This window comes from Eubalaena glacialis, chromosome 5 (assembly GCF_028564815.1).
Source record: "Eubalaena glacialis isolate mEubGla1 chromosome 5, mEubGla1.1.hap2.+ XY, whole genome shotgun sequence".
NCBI classification, from domain to species: Eukaryota; Metazoa; Chordata; class Mammalia; order Artiodactyla; family Balaenidae; genus Eubalaena; species Eubalaena glacialis.
In genome coordinates, this window is record NC_083720.1 from 28437576 (window position 1) to 28451171 (window position 13596).

The following is a 13596-nucleotide window of genomic DNA, read 5'->3' on the forward strand; positions in this document are numbered from 1 at the left end:
TATTAAATAAGATAATGTATATAAGCCTTGTAGCAGCAATAAGACTGACATAACAGTAGTCCCCCCTTATCCACAGGGGATCGGTTCTAAGACACCCCAGTGGATGCCTGAAACCGTGAATAGTACTGATGAAATAAAATTTGTATTTTAAAGCAGGACAAGAAAATTTAAGCATAAAATTCTCTCTGTCCGTTTGGACCTCCTCCCTCCCCCTTCAGTGTGCCGTGTTCATCTGCATTATACATTAACCAGACCTCCCCAAAGGTGGGAATGCCTGCTGAACCGCAAACGTCAATTTTTTTTCCCCTTTCTTCGACACTAACATTTTCTTCTTAACTTGGTAAGTGAATTTTCGTTGACAGTACCGAACCTTATATATACCCTACATACATTATCTATGACAAAGTTTAACTTATAAATTAGGCACAGTAAAAGATTAACAATAACTAATAATGAAATAGAACTGTAATAATACACTGTAAAAGAAGTTACGTGAATGTGGTCTCCCTCTGTCTCTTTCTTTCTCAAAATATCTTTCTGTACAAATTTAATGCCTTTCTCTTTTAACTACGCACGAATCATGCACTAGGGCCAAAATTGTTGCAGTTTGAGGTGTGACAGCAAAACTAGCACAAATTTCATTTTCTTTCTTTACAATTTCACGAACAGAAGATTCGTCCTTACCGTAGATCTTAGCAAATTCAGCATGCGATTTTTTTTCCTTTCCTTATTAAGTCGAGAACTTTCACCTTTTCACTTAGAGGAAGCACTTTACGGCTACTCTTTGGCATATCCGAATTGCCAGTATCACTACTCGGGCTCTTTAGGGCCACTGTTCGGTAAAATCAGGGTGACTTGAACGCAGTGCCTGCGTATCAGACACCGCCTCAGTCGGCCTGATAACCAAGATGGCCGCTAGGTGACTAATAGGCGGCTACACTCCGCAAACAGAAGATCCACACTATTCACGCCCCAGCCAGACAGCGCGAGATTTCATCGCGCTACTCAGAAGGGCGGGCAATTTAAAATTTAGGAATTGTTTACTTCTGAAATTTTTCATTTAATATTTCCGGATGGAGAGTAACTAAAACCATGGAAAGCAAAATCATAGATAAAGGTGGACTACTGTACAGAATATGCTCAATAAATATGCATTAACGAATAATGGATACTTATTATTAACTATCTTTATTTAGCATTGGTGAACAGATTGTCATTTACCATGAGTAGGAGAGAGACCTGCTTCCATGGCTTCTTAGACTTTTAGATACTGCCTGTTCATGAATTCCCTGAACTCTGTGATCTGTTCACTTCATGTTGGATCCCAACCACACAGTAAGTCTCTTGCTCCCAGGCTCTTTCTATTCATCACACATTAGGATACCTGGGTTCTAATTCTGGCTCTGTCACAAACCAGTTGTATGAATTTAGGCAAGTCACCTTTCCCTGCTAGACCTCAATTTACTCACCTCTAAAATTAGGGGGGTTTTGGAGATTATCATACTAAATGAAGTAAGTCAGACAGAGAAAGATAAATATCATATGATATCACTTATATGTGGAATCTAAAAAATTATACAAATGAACTTATTTACAAAACAGAAACAGACTCACAGACTTAGAAAACAAACTTATGGTTACCAAAGGGGAAAGGTGGGGGGGAGGGATAAATTAGGAGGTTGGGATTAACATATATACACTACTATATATAAAATAGATAATCAACAAGGACCTACTGTATAGCACAGGGAACTCTACTCAATACTCTGTAATATCCTATATGGGAAAAGAATCTGAAAAAGAATAGATATATGTATATGTATAACTAAATCACTTTGCTGTACACCTGAAACTAACAAAATACTGTAAATCAACTACACTCCAATACAAAATAATTTTTTTTTTAATGTTAAGAAAAGAAAAAAAAAATTTTTTTTAATAAAACTAGGGGGCGTTGCTAAGGTCTCTAAAGTCCTTTCCAACTGTATGATTCTGTAATGCTATTTCCACCTCTCAAAATTCAGCAGCAAGTAACTGAAGATCAGTGTCGGCCTGGTCTGCTAGCATAGGAGCTACATGGTCTCCACGGGACTTAACTTAAAATTATTTCCTCCCTAGAATGAATTCCCAAAAAGAAATTGCCAATATGACCATTTTAATGGTCACTGGCACATACCATGTTATGTTAACAGCCCTGGACCTAGATGATGCTCTCCCCAACTCCCACCCTTCAGCCCCAACCTGACCCCCACTTCAGAGATAATGGTGTCTCAGTGAAACCAGCAAAATGGAGCTATAATGCTTACTCTGGGATAATTCACCCTCTCTATCATTCTTATTTCAAAAAGTATTAGCTACATGCTGCATCTCTTCAATTCTATGACAATTCATGAGGACCGCAGGTCTGATAAAAGTTTGATAAAGCATTTCTTTATCTATCTATATTTTGTACATCTATAATTAGGAATTTCAACAGATTGTATTATCAGTTGAGCTCTGTCACCAAGGACCAGTGAAGTTCAAAGATATTGCACTGGTTCGGAAAGTATCCACTTCTCAAACACATTACAGCAGTATTTCCAAAATTTTAGCCATTTACATGCCACCTTAACAATCTTGACCATATCTGCATATTATCTGTAATAGTAGCTATTTAATCATTTCCTTAAAATCAATAGTAAAGTGGCTCACTTTCTTTTTACTTAACATCTTTCTGGGCAATAATATCCATGAAATCATACATTTTAAAAGCTGATTATATTTTTAATGCACATTAAACTAAGCACAACTCAAATTTTCAAAGTTTGGATATGTGACACCTAAAATCAGTAGTTTCTATACCATACTTTGGGCAAATGATATTAATATGTAACTGATATTTAAGCTATGATCATCTCTTTCTGTTCTTCAGACATAGAAGAATGATAGCATCAGATAATATTCTTACTTTTAAATTCATCTATTTCACTGAACTCTATAAACAGAGCAAATCACAACATCCTGAAAAAATAGATGTCACTGTCAATAACAAGAAACAGAGTCCCCCATATAGAGAGGCAACAAATACAATAAACATAAATATGGAATGAGTTTACAACAAAAGTTTGAATGTCCATTCCTGTTAAAGTTCTTCAACCCATAGAACTTAAAATATCAGGAAATAAAAGCATTTACAATGAACATTGTATTTTGAAAAGCTGTCATTCTCTGCAAAAGATTAAGGGACAGGAAAAGTAGTACATGTGCCGTGTTCTGGGAAAGGGGTCAGTGAAATTCTTTTGGAATGGGAGAAGCCATGGAATTTCAGAAATATTTTGAAATGCACACACTTATTCTTAAGGAAAATTCCAGGTTCTAAACCCAAACTTAGATCACATAGCACTTAAGGGGGGATTGTTACAGCTTAACAAATCAGGCGTGCTCATTACACAGTATTATTTTATGTGAGATTTTATAATATCCATCACAATTTACATACAGCTTTTTTTAACTTCAAAAAATAATTTTTTAGAGTTTAAAGTAGTTATTGTCTCCCTACTCATGCAAGTGGATGCTGTAAAATTCTGGAGTCTTGTTGGGGGAAGAACTTGAAGAATTCATCTCAGACTCAAAAAGACATTTGAAGTGGAGAGTAAATTATTGCTAGAATAATTTAAAGTGTTCCGTTTCTTTTGAGGCTGCAGGTTGACAGGATTTGGACAAAGGAGGTGGGAAGAGAGAAGTAAATTATTTTGGTCAGTGGATATAAAGACTTGACTTGGCTTTTGTTTACATCTGTTGTGTTATCCAAGTGGTAAATTAACCTACACCCACCCTTACCCAAAATAATGCACACCGTACAGTCATGTAATCTGCTGACACACCACTCAGACCTAGGGGTGCACAGCTTCTGTGGTACAATTACTAATACTCTTTTTGGTTCACTTGAATTTGAGGTCAAGGAGGAAAGAGGAGAAACAACAGAATCTTGAGACCATGATGAAGCATCATGTATAAACTTGTACAGCAACAGTGATTACATGTGAGGAATTAAAAATGTTCTTAACAATGAAGTATCAGCCAACCAAAAGCGATTATTGTTTCTCATAAGAGTACTAGCTGCACTAAGTAAAAAGAAAAGGCAGAGGGAGACAGAAGCAAACAGAGATGCCATTATGTTGTGCCATAAAGTCCCCTCCCTTCTGATCCTGCCTCTCTTTGCGCCCTCACCCACCTGCAAATTCCAACAATTCTAAAGGTTTTAATCTGTGGCTTTCCAAAGTCATCTGGACCCCTAATTTTAAATGCTAAAATTGGTTAATGAAAGGACGCTTTTGAATAGAAATACGAAGGATTTTAATTTTTCATACTTTCTCTCTACATAATGCTTCTCCACATCCAGAATTCCCCTCGGGGTTCATCCCAAATGAGAAGAGCAATTCTTCAGCCTTATCTGTTTCCTGGCAAAACTATTGAGGCCATCAAAAAAGTGACAGTTTCTGTTATCACTACCTATGTACTCCAGGCAAAAGTCCCAAGGTTAATTTTTCAAATAAGTAATCCCAATTCCTGTAATCAAACATCATAATTCAGTGCTAAATAAAGCCTGATGTTCACTAGCAGCAGCTCTAGCAAGTCTCATGACTTGAGGACTTTATTATTTAAACCTTTTTTTTTTTTTTTTTTTCTTTTTTGGCCGCCCAGTGCTGCGTGGGGGATCTTAGTTCCCTGACCAGGGATGGAACCTGCGCCCCCTGCAGTGGAAGCCCGGTCTTAACCACTGGACCGCCAGGGAAGTCCCCATTATTTAAACCTTTAAAAGAAACTGGTTTCAGGACTTCCCTGGTGGCACAGTGGTTAAGAATCTGCCTGCCAATGCAGGGAACACGGGTTCGAGCCCCGGTCCGGGAAGATCCCACGTGCCATGGGGCAACTAAGCCCGTGCGCCACAACTACTGAGCCTGTGCCCTAGAGCCCGCGAGCCACAACTACTGAAGCCCATGCACCTAGAGCCCGTGCTCCACAGCAAGAGAAGCCACCACAATGAGAAGCCCGCACACCGCAACGAAGAATGAGCCCCTGCTCGCCGCAACTAGAGAAAGCCCGTGCGCAGCAACGAAGACTCAATGCATCCAAAAAATAATTAAAAAAAAAAAAAAGAAACTGGTTTCTTTTCTCCTTTTCCTAATAACCTAACTTTACTGCTGTAGGTGGTCCTTCTCCCCTCCCCCTCCCTTTCTGGGGAGTTTTCAGAAGTGCAAATGTTCTTGGAGCTCCAAAGTTATTTCAATGTAGAGAAGACCACCAGGTGGAAACAGGGTCACAATTTAAGAAAATACTTCCTTAAAAACTATGTTATCTTTTATACCCACATCTACTGCGTTTTTGTCATTAAAAGGCTGATACTCACCTTTATCTCGAAGAAGAGGAAATACACTATAAAACCAGCAAATCTAACTCTGAAAAAAGTTAGTTATAGCACAACCTCCCTGAAATATACGGTTTCTCATAAACGGCCTCCGTTTCAGGAAGTAGGAATTTGAAAGAAAACATAGCCTGTTATTGTCTCAGAGTTTGATTGTGTAATTCAACTCCGGGACTTTCAGCAGTTCTGCACCATAAGACACGCCCATTTAGGAACTGCTTTAGTTAAAGGTATTCTGGGAATTGTATTACTACAGAAAAGTTCCTTCTTCTAAAGAAAGCGCAAGAAAACTCCTTATTTGGACTAAGTCAAAATGGAGAGCCAGTCCCCTTGAGAGCCGAGGAAAGAGACGGTTAGTAAGAAACAATGAACATGACATTGTTTTTGATCTATTATCAAAAGAAATTCATGTTAAAGCTCCATTCGGCGCTCCATCTATTTTAGAATTAGTGTGCAGAATTGAGCTTATTGTCACAAGGACACCTATATTACCAAGTTTTTTGAATTGAAAAATGAAGTTGGGATTGACATGTATACACTGATGTGTATAAAATTGATAACTAATAAGAACCTGCTGTATAAAAAAATAAATAAAATACAATTCAAAAATTAAAAAAAACCATGAAGTTGGAATTTATCTCATAGAAAATCTCATTGGGCTGATTGGTTTAACAGTGAGGACTGTCAACTCATGTTATATAGGGGATATCATTGTTCAATCTAAATCTGCGGCTCCAAATATTGACAAAAAATATCAAAAGTACATGAAAAGATTTTTAAATGTTTAACAACATTTTATTGGAAAAGTTGTTGACGTCAACAATATTTTAATTTCCTCAGTCCTTTCTGAGCCTGCTGGGTTAAAGAAGTGTCCTCTCCAGTGAAGGAGTAAGAGATTTCATTAGTAGTAATTTGATAAGTCTTAGTAAAGCCTTTTTGATATAGTTCCCCAAAATTGAGAAACTGAATGACGAATAAGTGGGTGACAAATCCTTCGGCAAGTTGGATGGTTTCCAACTCTGCTTCTCAACAAAATAGAAAAAGAAACTACTTAAGTATTCAGCTACTAAGTATTTTAAGTACTAAATAGTATTTAGACAACTTAAAAAATTTTTTTATGATAGATCACTATGTAATTCTTAATATATGACCTTAGAAGAAGTTCAAATAACCAAATGAATTGTATATCAAAACTCTTTCTATCTCCTTTTATTTATGTAAAGAGTTTCTCTTTTCTTTGTATGCATTTTTTTGTAGAATGCTGGTTTATTCTAGCTTTCAGTAACATTCATCCGTGAACTAATTTTTAAAAACCTTATAAATCTCAATGAGAAATGCATTTTCCATAAAATCTTATTCTGTTTAATAGTTATTCATCAGACTATATCATTTATTTTTGTCTTTCTAATCTATTATGAATTCATAATCCTTGTAATGTATAACTCAGTATTTAAAGAATTAACACTTAAAGCCTATAGCCAGAGGAAATAAAAATGAAATTTAAACGTGTTTAATTTTAATATCTACATGTTTTTATTGTAAAGAAATATGATTTTTTTTTTTTTTTTTTTTTGGCTGCTCGGCTTGCAGTATCTTAGTTCCCCCACCCAGGCCCTCAGCAGTGAAAGTGTGGAGTCCTAACCACTGGACCGCCAGGGAATTCCCAAGAAATATGATTAAAATAACTTTCAAGCATATAAACTACTAATATTAGGAGAAAATTCTATAGAGAAAGTGGAATGGAAATAAAAGTTAAAGGAGATGAATAATATAAACTTTCCAGTTGTTAAACTTGTACATGTAGAAGAACTTGTACATGTGTTTTTAAATGGATGATGGGGTCATCAAATTACCAGCATATATAATTTCCATTGGGTACATCTAAAAGAGTTATTAAACATCTGACTTAGATCCTTTGCAACTATTTAAAGTGATGATAAAAGATGAATATCAACTTAAAAATGTGTGAGAGGGTTGTTTTTGTAAAATTCTGTTTGAGAGTAAATGAGCAAAAATGTTAGAAATTCAGTATTCTAGAGCCTAAAAGAGGGCATTGGATACTTGGGAATGGAAAGAGAGAAAAGGGTACTGATACTTTTATCATCCTTATTTGAGGGATGCAATGAGGCATTTATCTTCCCTACTATCTGGACAACAGTTGAATCTGTCTCCAATAGCGATTTCTGGTAGAATTCCCAGAGCCATGGAAACACAAAGATAGAATGTCTCATTTATGATCACAATGTTGAGCTTTAGAAAGATTTCAAAGATAAAAATTCTTTGAGATGGAAAACTAATAACGCAAGCCTCAACTATTGTGAGATGTACACTTATAAAAGAAGTACATTATGATACACTTAGAAAAACTGGTGGCACCATCATATTCATTTTTATTTTCTAGGTTTGACTATTTTCTAATCTTGACTATAAATCGCTAAAACAAGCTGATATCATTCATTTGTTCAAATAACATGTTTAGAGCATTTATATTGTGCCAAGTGTTACATTGGTGCCATGGATTCAGACTGACCACGTAAGAAATACCCTTAATGCAATCACAGCGACAGATAGATTGGTGGATATATGGCTAGAAATTACCTGGAAAGATAGGAGTTAGCTCATAATATGTCATTCTGGAACTTTCTTCTCAGAATTAGTTGTCAGCACAATGATGATAAGCATAAAGAAAGAACCAGAGATGGAGGATAAAAAGAGAACTTATCAGGTATGGCATTTTTCTGGGGAAAGACTTTCTGTTTTATTTTATAAGAAAATGAAATTATTATATTATAAATTAAATAATGTATATTGTCTAATCCCTCATTAGTAGTATAAAGTTATTTGTTAGGATGTTAGTAATTCATTAGATTTTAAAAATTAATGGATAAGTACTGGGACTTCCCTGGTGGCGCAGTGGATAAGACTCTGTGCTCTCAATGCAGGGGGCGTGGGTTTGATCCCTGGTCAGGGAACTAGATCCCACATGCATTCCGTAACTAAGAGTTTGCATGCCGCAACTAAGGAGCCCGCCTGCCACAACTAACACCCAGTGCAACCAAAAAAAAAAAAAAAAAAAAAAAAATTAATGGAAAAGCACTAACAAATGAAATGTAAATATTTAAATATAATATTAAAGAGGAGGAGATTTTGGGTTTTTATTTTCTTTTTTACTAAAAATTACACTAATAAGGAGTACTATATGACAAAGTTTAGATTTAACAAGGCAAAATTAAGTTACTTGGTTTGGAGGATATGTGACAGGTAGAAATAATGCATCCCTTCCCCCAAAACTGGCCCTTCTTTTCCTGCTTACATAGCTCTCATAATAAGTGACTGGGGATTCCAGGATCAGGATCCACTGGAGACTCTCATAATCCACTGGGCTCCTCTAACCAAAAAACCTTATTAGTGTTCTATTGTTGTCTAAAAATTACTACAAATTTAGCAGCTTAAAATAGCACCCATTAAATGATCTGTTCTATGAACTAAATGTAAAATATTTATAAATGAAGATGCATTTTAAATGTCTATAAAATGATATTATAACTAGAGCATGGACATTTTATAAGTATTTAAGAATTTAGAGGAAAAGTAATAAAGGTCCTTTGGTATACAAAAACAAAAAAAAACAGCACCCATTTATTATTTCAAGGTCTCGTCAGTCAGAAATCTGGGCACGTTACAGCTGAGAATACCGCAGTTCTCATGTGAGGCCTGGGGGTACTCCTTCAAGGCCCATTCAGGTTGTTGGCAGAATTCCATATATAGGACCAAGGTTGCCAATTTTCTTGGTAGCTGTTGGCTGGGGACCACTCTCAGCTCCTAGATGTCAACCACAGTTCCTTGCCATGTGGTCTCTGTAGACAGTTCCTGACATGGATGTTTGCGTCCAGGCCAGCAGGGGCATGTGTCTCTGACTTCCTGAAGGGCTGAGCCCTTTTAAGGATTCACATGTTTAGGTCCGGCCCAACCGGATAATCTCCCTTTGGATTCAAAGACAACTGATTAGAAACCTGGTCACAGGAAGATATCCTATCATATTCACCGATTCTGCCCACACTCAAGGCGAGGAGATTTTACAAAGTGTGTATACCAGGGGGTGGGAATCTTGGGGGCCGTCTTAGAATTCTGCCTACCACACAAGTTCCCCATAACTGCCCAAGGAGGGGCCGGACAAATGGCCCGAGACAGCATGACTCCTCCTCCCCCTCCACCCTCCAGGTGTCCTACCTCTGGGGGCTCCAATTTTCTCCTCACCATCTGATCACCCTCTTGAAAGCCTGAATTTTATTGCAGTTCTCCTCATGTGAAAAATATTGAGGCATCAAAGCATTAAGTGAGACCTTTCTCTCAGGAGACTTCTTTCATTTGGTTCTTCTTAAAAAAGCTTTTTTGTGTGTGCATGGAACCATATTGCTTGCAAATGAGACCAAAATCCAAACAGTTTGAAAAAGTACACAATGAAAAATCTCTCCCACCTCCACATTCTGCCCTCTGTCTCCCAAATTCTTTTCCTCAGACTAACAGGTATTACAGTTCCATTTCTTGGATCTCTTTGTAGATAGTTCATGCATTTACAGAAATTTTTTTCCCCCCACAAATACAGCATTTTTGTTCTGCACTTTGGTTTTTTGCTTTAGTGATGCATCCATCAGATCTTTCCACATAGATCTAAGTTGTTTTAACTGCAGATGCTTGACCCCAAAATAGGGAGAAAGTGAAGTCCAGACTAGTTTTTCTTCATTCTCAATACTTTGGGCCTACTCCTGTCTCCCATTAGGGGATAATGGGAAAAGAGCTAAGTGAGTTATCTCAGTTGATTCTGAATGTTTTCACAGGTTGGCAGAGAGCATCAGCCCTGAGATGGAGCACTCCTGAACTGAGTCACTCTGAATCTGAACACCTTAGCTGGGCCGGGGAGAGTTAGATGCGTCTGTATCCAAGGTGCTTAGAGTGCACTGAGCAGAAGGTGAGTATCATATAACCCAGTTACCACCAGGCAACACAAAAAAGCAACACTTTCTAATTTTTTTCTATAGTGTGCAATTGTATTACCACAAATTAGCTTCTTCTATTTTTGATTTTTAAGTGAAATACAGTAGGCTTTCAGGTATATCAGCTTAATTATGGGCTAGTGAAAGTATCTAAAAACAGTTTTTTAGATTGTTTCCATGGACAAATATTTTTGTAATTCCAAACATGGAAGTAACTGAATTAGAAATTATGTTGCAACCCATATCATGGAGGTGAGTGGTAGTGATAGAAGGGGAAAAAGTTACTGAAGGGGACATCATCAATTGAATATGAGAGCTGAGACAAAATTTTACTTTATTGTTTAACATTAATACAATTTGGAAATTTCAAATTGTTCAAAGCTAGATAGAAATTTATTGGATTGTAGGCATTTTATGTTATTTCCAGATTAAATGATTCATCAATAATTCATATAGTAAATCCCTCTTTTTTTTTTTGTATCAATAATATAGATGCCTAGTGTTTCTTCTGTTTTGCTTTGATAAACAATTCTGGTCTGACTTTTGAGGTACCATTTCTCTGAAGGGTTCCTTTTAATCTCTCTAATTAGTAGCCTAGGAATACTTAAACCCTCCGGAAAGCATTTAACTTACTCCATATATCCCCGGCAACACTCACAGCATTTGGCTGTGTCAAGTGAAGCTAACCAAGCTTTAAAGCCATCCAAAGCCTTCCTTCATTAAACTCACAGGAAAGGAGTTTAACCACATTCTGTGTAATTTAAAAGATGTTGAAAGCTCATGAGCAGTTCTGAGTGCAAGAGAAAGTTCTTGAAACTTCAAAATCAAAGAACGGGTTTGTCAAAATGACACAACCGCATCGAAACCAAAACAAAAATTGTTTTGCTCCTTTCCGAAAAGGAAATCTGCAAATAAGAGGCCCTCAAAAGTGCTTTTCAGTAGGTATGTTCTCATCAGCACATGCGTGATGGTAGCACATGCTGGAATCCTTACATTTCTTCAGACTGATGTTACTTTGGCTGAAGTATTTTCACACAGGCTTTTAGTAATTCTCTTGCTTTCAGAGAAATCACAGGCTGAGATGAGGATATTTTATAAACCTCTTCCTGTAATATCTAGTAAACTTTCATCACATAAAGTCCTATTGTGTTCCTTTAACAGCAAAGACATTTTCATTATCAAAGAACGATGTTCATGTTTCTCTGTAAATGTTATTGTTACTCTATTTAAACTTTGATCTTGAATAACAGTAAAAAAAGTAAAATCTGTAGTAGAACTGTAAAATAATCTCTTCTACTAAAAATGTTTCTAGTGGTTTTACACAAACAGAAACAGTAACAAAATAAAGCAATTATTACAGAGTATTTTGCCTAATTTACATATTAGTGATTTAAAATCTTTTTTTTTTAAATTGAAGTACAGTTGACTTAGTATATGAGTTTCAGGTGTACAACATAGTGATTCGATATTGTTATATTTTATGAAATGATCACCATGATAAGTCCAGTTACCATTTCTCACCAAAGTTATTATAATATTGTTGACGGTATTCCCTATCTTGTATGTTACATCTCTGTGACTTCTTTATTTTACAACTGCAAGTTTGTACCTCTTTATCCCCTTTCCCTATTTTGTCCACCTTCCCATACCCCTCCCCCCTGACAACTACCAGTATGGTTTCTGTATCTATGAGTCTGTTTCTGTTTTGTTTTGTTTGTTCACTTTTTTTTTTAGATTCCACATATAAATGAAATCATACAGTATTGATCTTTCTCTGTCTGACTTATTCCACGTAGCATAATGCCCTCTAGGTCCATTCATGTTGTCATAAACGGCAAGATTTCATTCTTTTTATGGCTAATATAACATTGTATATATTTACCATATCTTCTTTATCCATTCATCTATCGGTGGACACTTAGGTTGTTTCTATATCTTGGTTATTGTAATAATGCTGCAATGAACATTGGGGTGCATATACCATTTCAAATTCGTGTTTTCATTTCCTTTGGATCAATACCCCAGAATGGAATTGTTGAATCATGTGGTAGTTTTATTTTTAATTTTTTGTGGACTCTCCATACTGTTTTCCATAGTGGCTGCACCAATTTACATTCCTACCAACAGTGCAGGAGGGTTTCCTTTTCTCCAAATTCTTGCCAATACTTACTTATTTGTTGTCTTTTTGATAATAGCCATCCTGACAGATGTGAGGTGATATCTCATTGTAGTTTTGATTTGCATTTCCCTGATGATTAGTGATGCTGAGCATCTTTTCATGTGCCTGTTGGCCATCTGTATTGTCTTCTTTGGAAGAATGTCTATTCAGGTCTTCTACCCTTTCTTTTCTTTTTTTTTTTTTTTATAAATTAATTAACTTATTTATTTATTTTTGGCTGTGTTGGGTCTTCGTTTCTGTGTGAGGGCCTTCTCCAGTTGCGGCGAGCGGGGGCCACTCTTCATCGCGGCGCGCGGGCCTCTCACCGTCGCGGCCTCCCTCGCTGCGGAGCACAGGCTCCAGACGCGCAGGCTCAGCAATTGTGGCACACGGGCCCAGCTGCTCCGCGGCACGCGGGATCCTCCCAGACCAGGGCTCGAACCCGCGTCCCCCGCACCGGCAGGCAGACTCCCAACCACTGCGCCACCAGGGAAGCCCTACCCTTTCTTTAATGTTAGTTTTTTTGATGTTGTATGAGTTCTTTGTATATTTTGAGTACAAACTCCTTATCGGATATATCATTTGCAAATATCTTTTCCCATTGAGTATGTTGCCTTTTTGTTTTGTGATGGTTTCCTTCACTGAGCGAAAGCTTTTTAGTTTGATGTACCTTCATTTGTTTATTTTTGCTATTGTTGCCCTTTCTTGAGGAGACAGACACCCCCAAAATATTGCTAAGACCAATGTCAAAGAGTGCACTGCCTATGTTTTCTTCTAGGTTTCAGGTCTTACATTTAAGTCTTTAATCCATCCTGAGTTTATTTTTGTATATGGTGTAAGAAAGTGGTCTAGTTCTATTCTTTTGCATGTAGCTATCCAATTTTCCCAACACAATTTATTGAAGAAACTGTCTTTCCCCCATTGTATATTCTTGCCTCCTTTGTCTAGATTAATTGACCATAGGTGTGTGGGTTTATTTCTGGACTCTATTCTGTTCCATTGATCTGTGTCTGTTTTTGTGCCAGTACCATACTGTTTTT

General features: G+C 36.9%; 1 protein-coding gene across 2 annotated transcripts in view; it reads right to left on the reverse strand.

The window, feature by feature from the left end:
* ALPK1 (alpha kinase 1) overlaps positions 1–13596 on the reverse strand; it is a 131565-nt gene that overhangs the window by 115820 nt on the left and 2149 nt on the right. Inside the window, exon 1 of one of the 2 annotated variants that reach the window (XM_061192044.1) lies at positions 5390–5481. The exons of the other annotated variant lie outside the window; for it this stretch is intronic. The gene's annotated coding sequence lies outside the window, so the exon portion shown is untranslated. Of the gene's footprint in view, positions 1–5389; positions 5482–13596 lie in introns of those variants that run through there. 2 annotated transcript variants of the gene reach the window in all.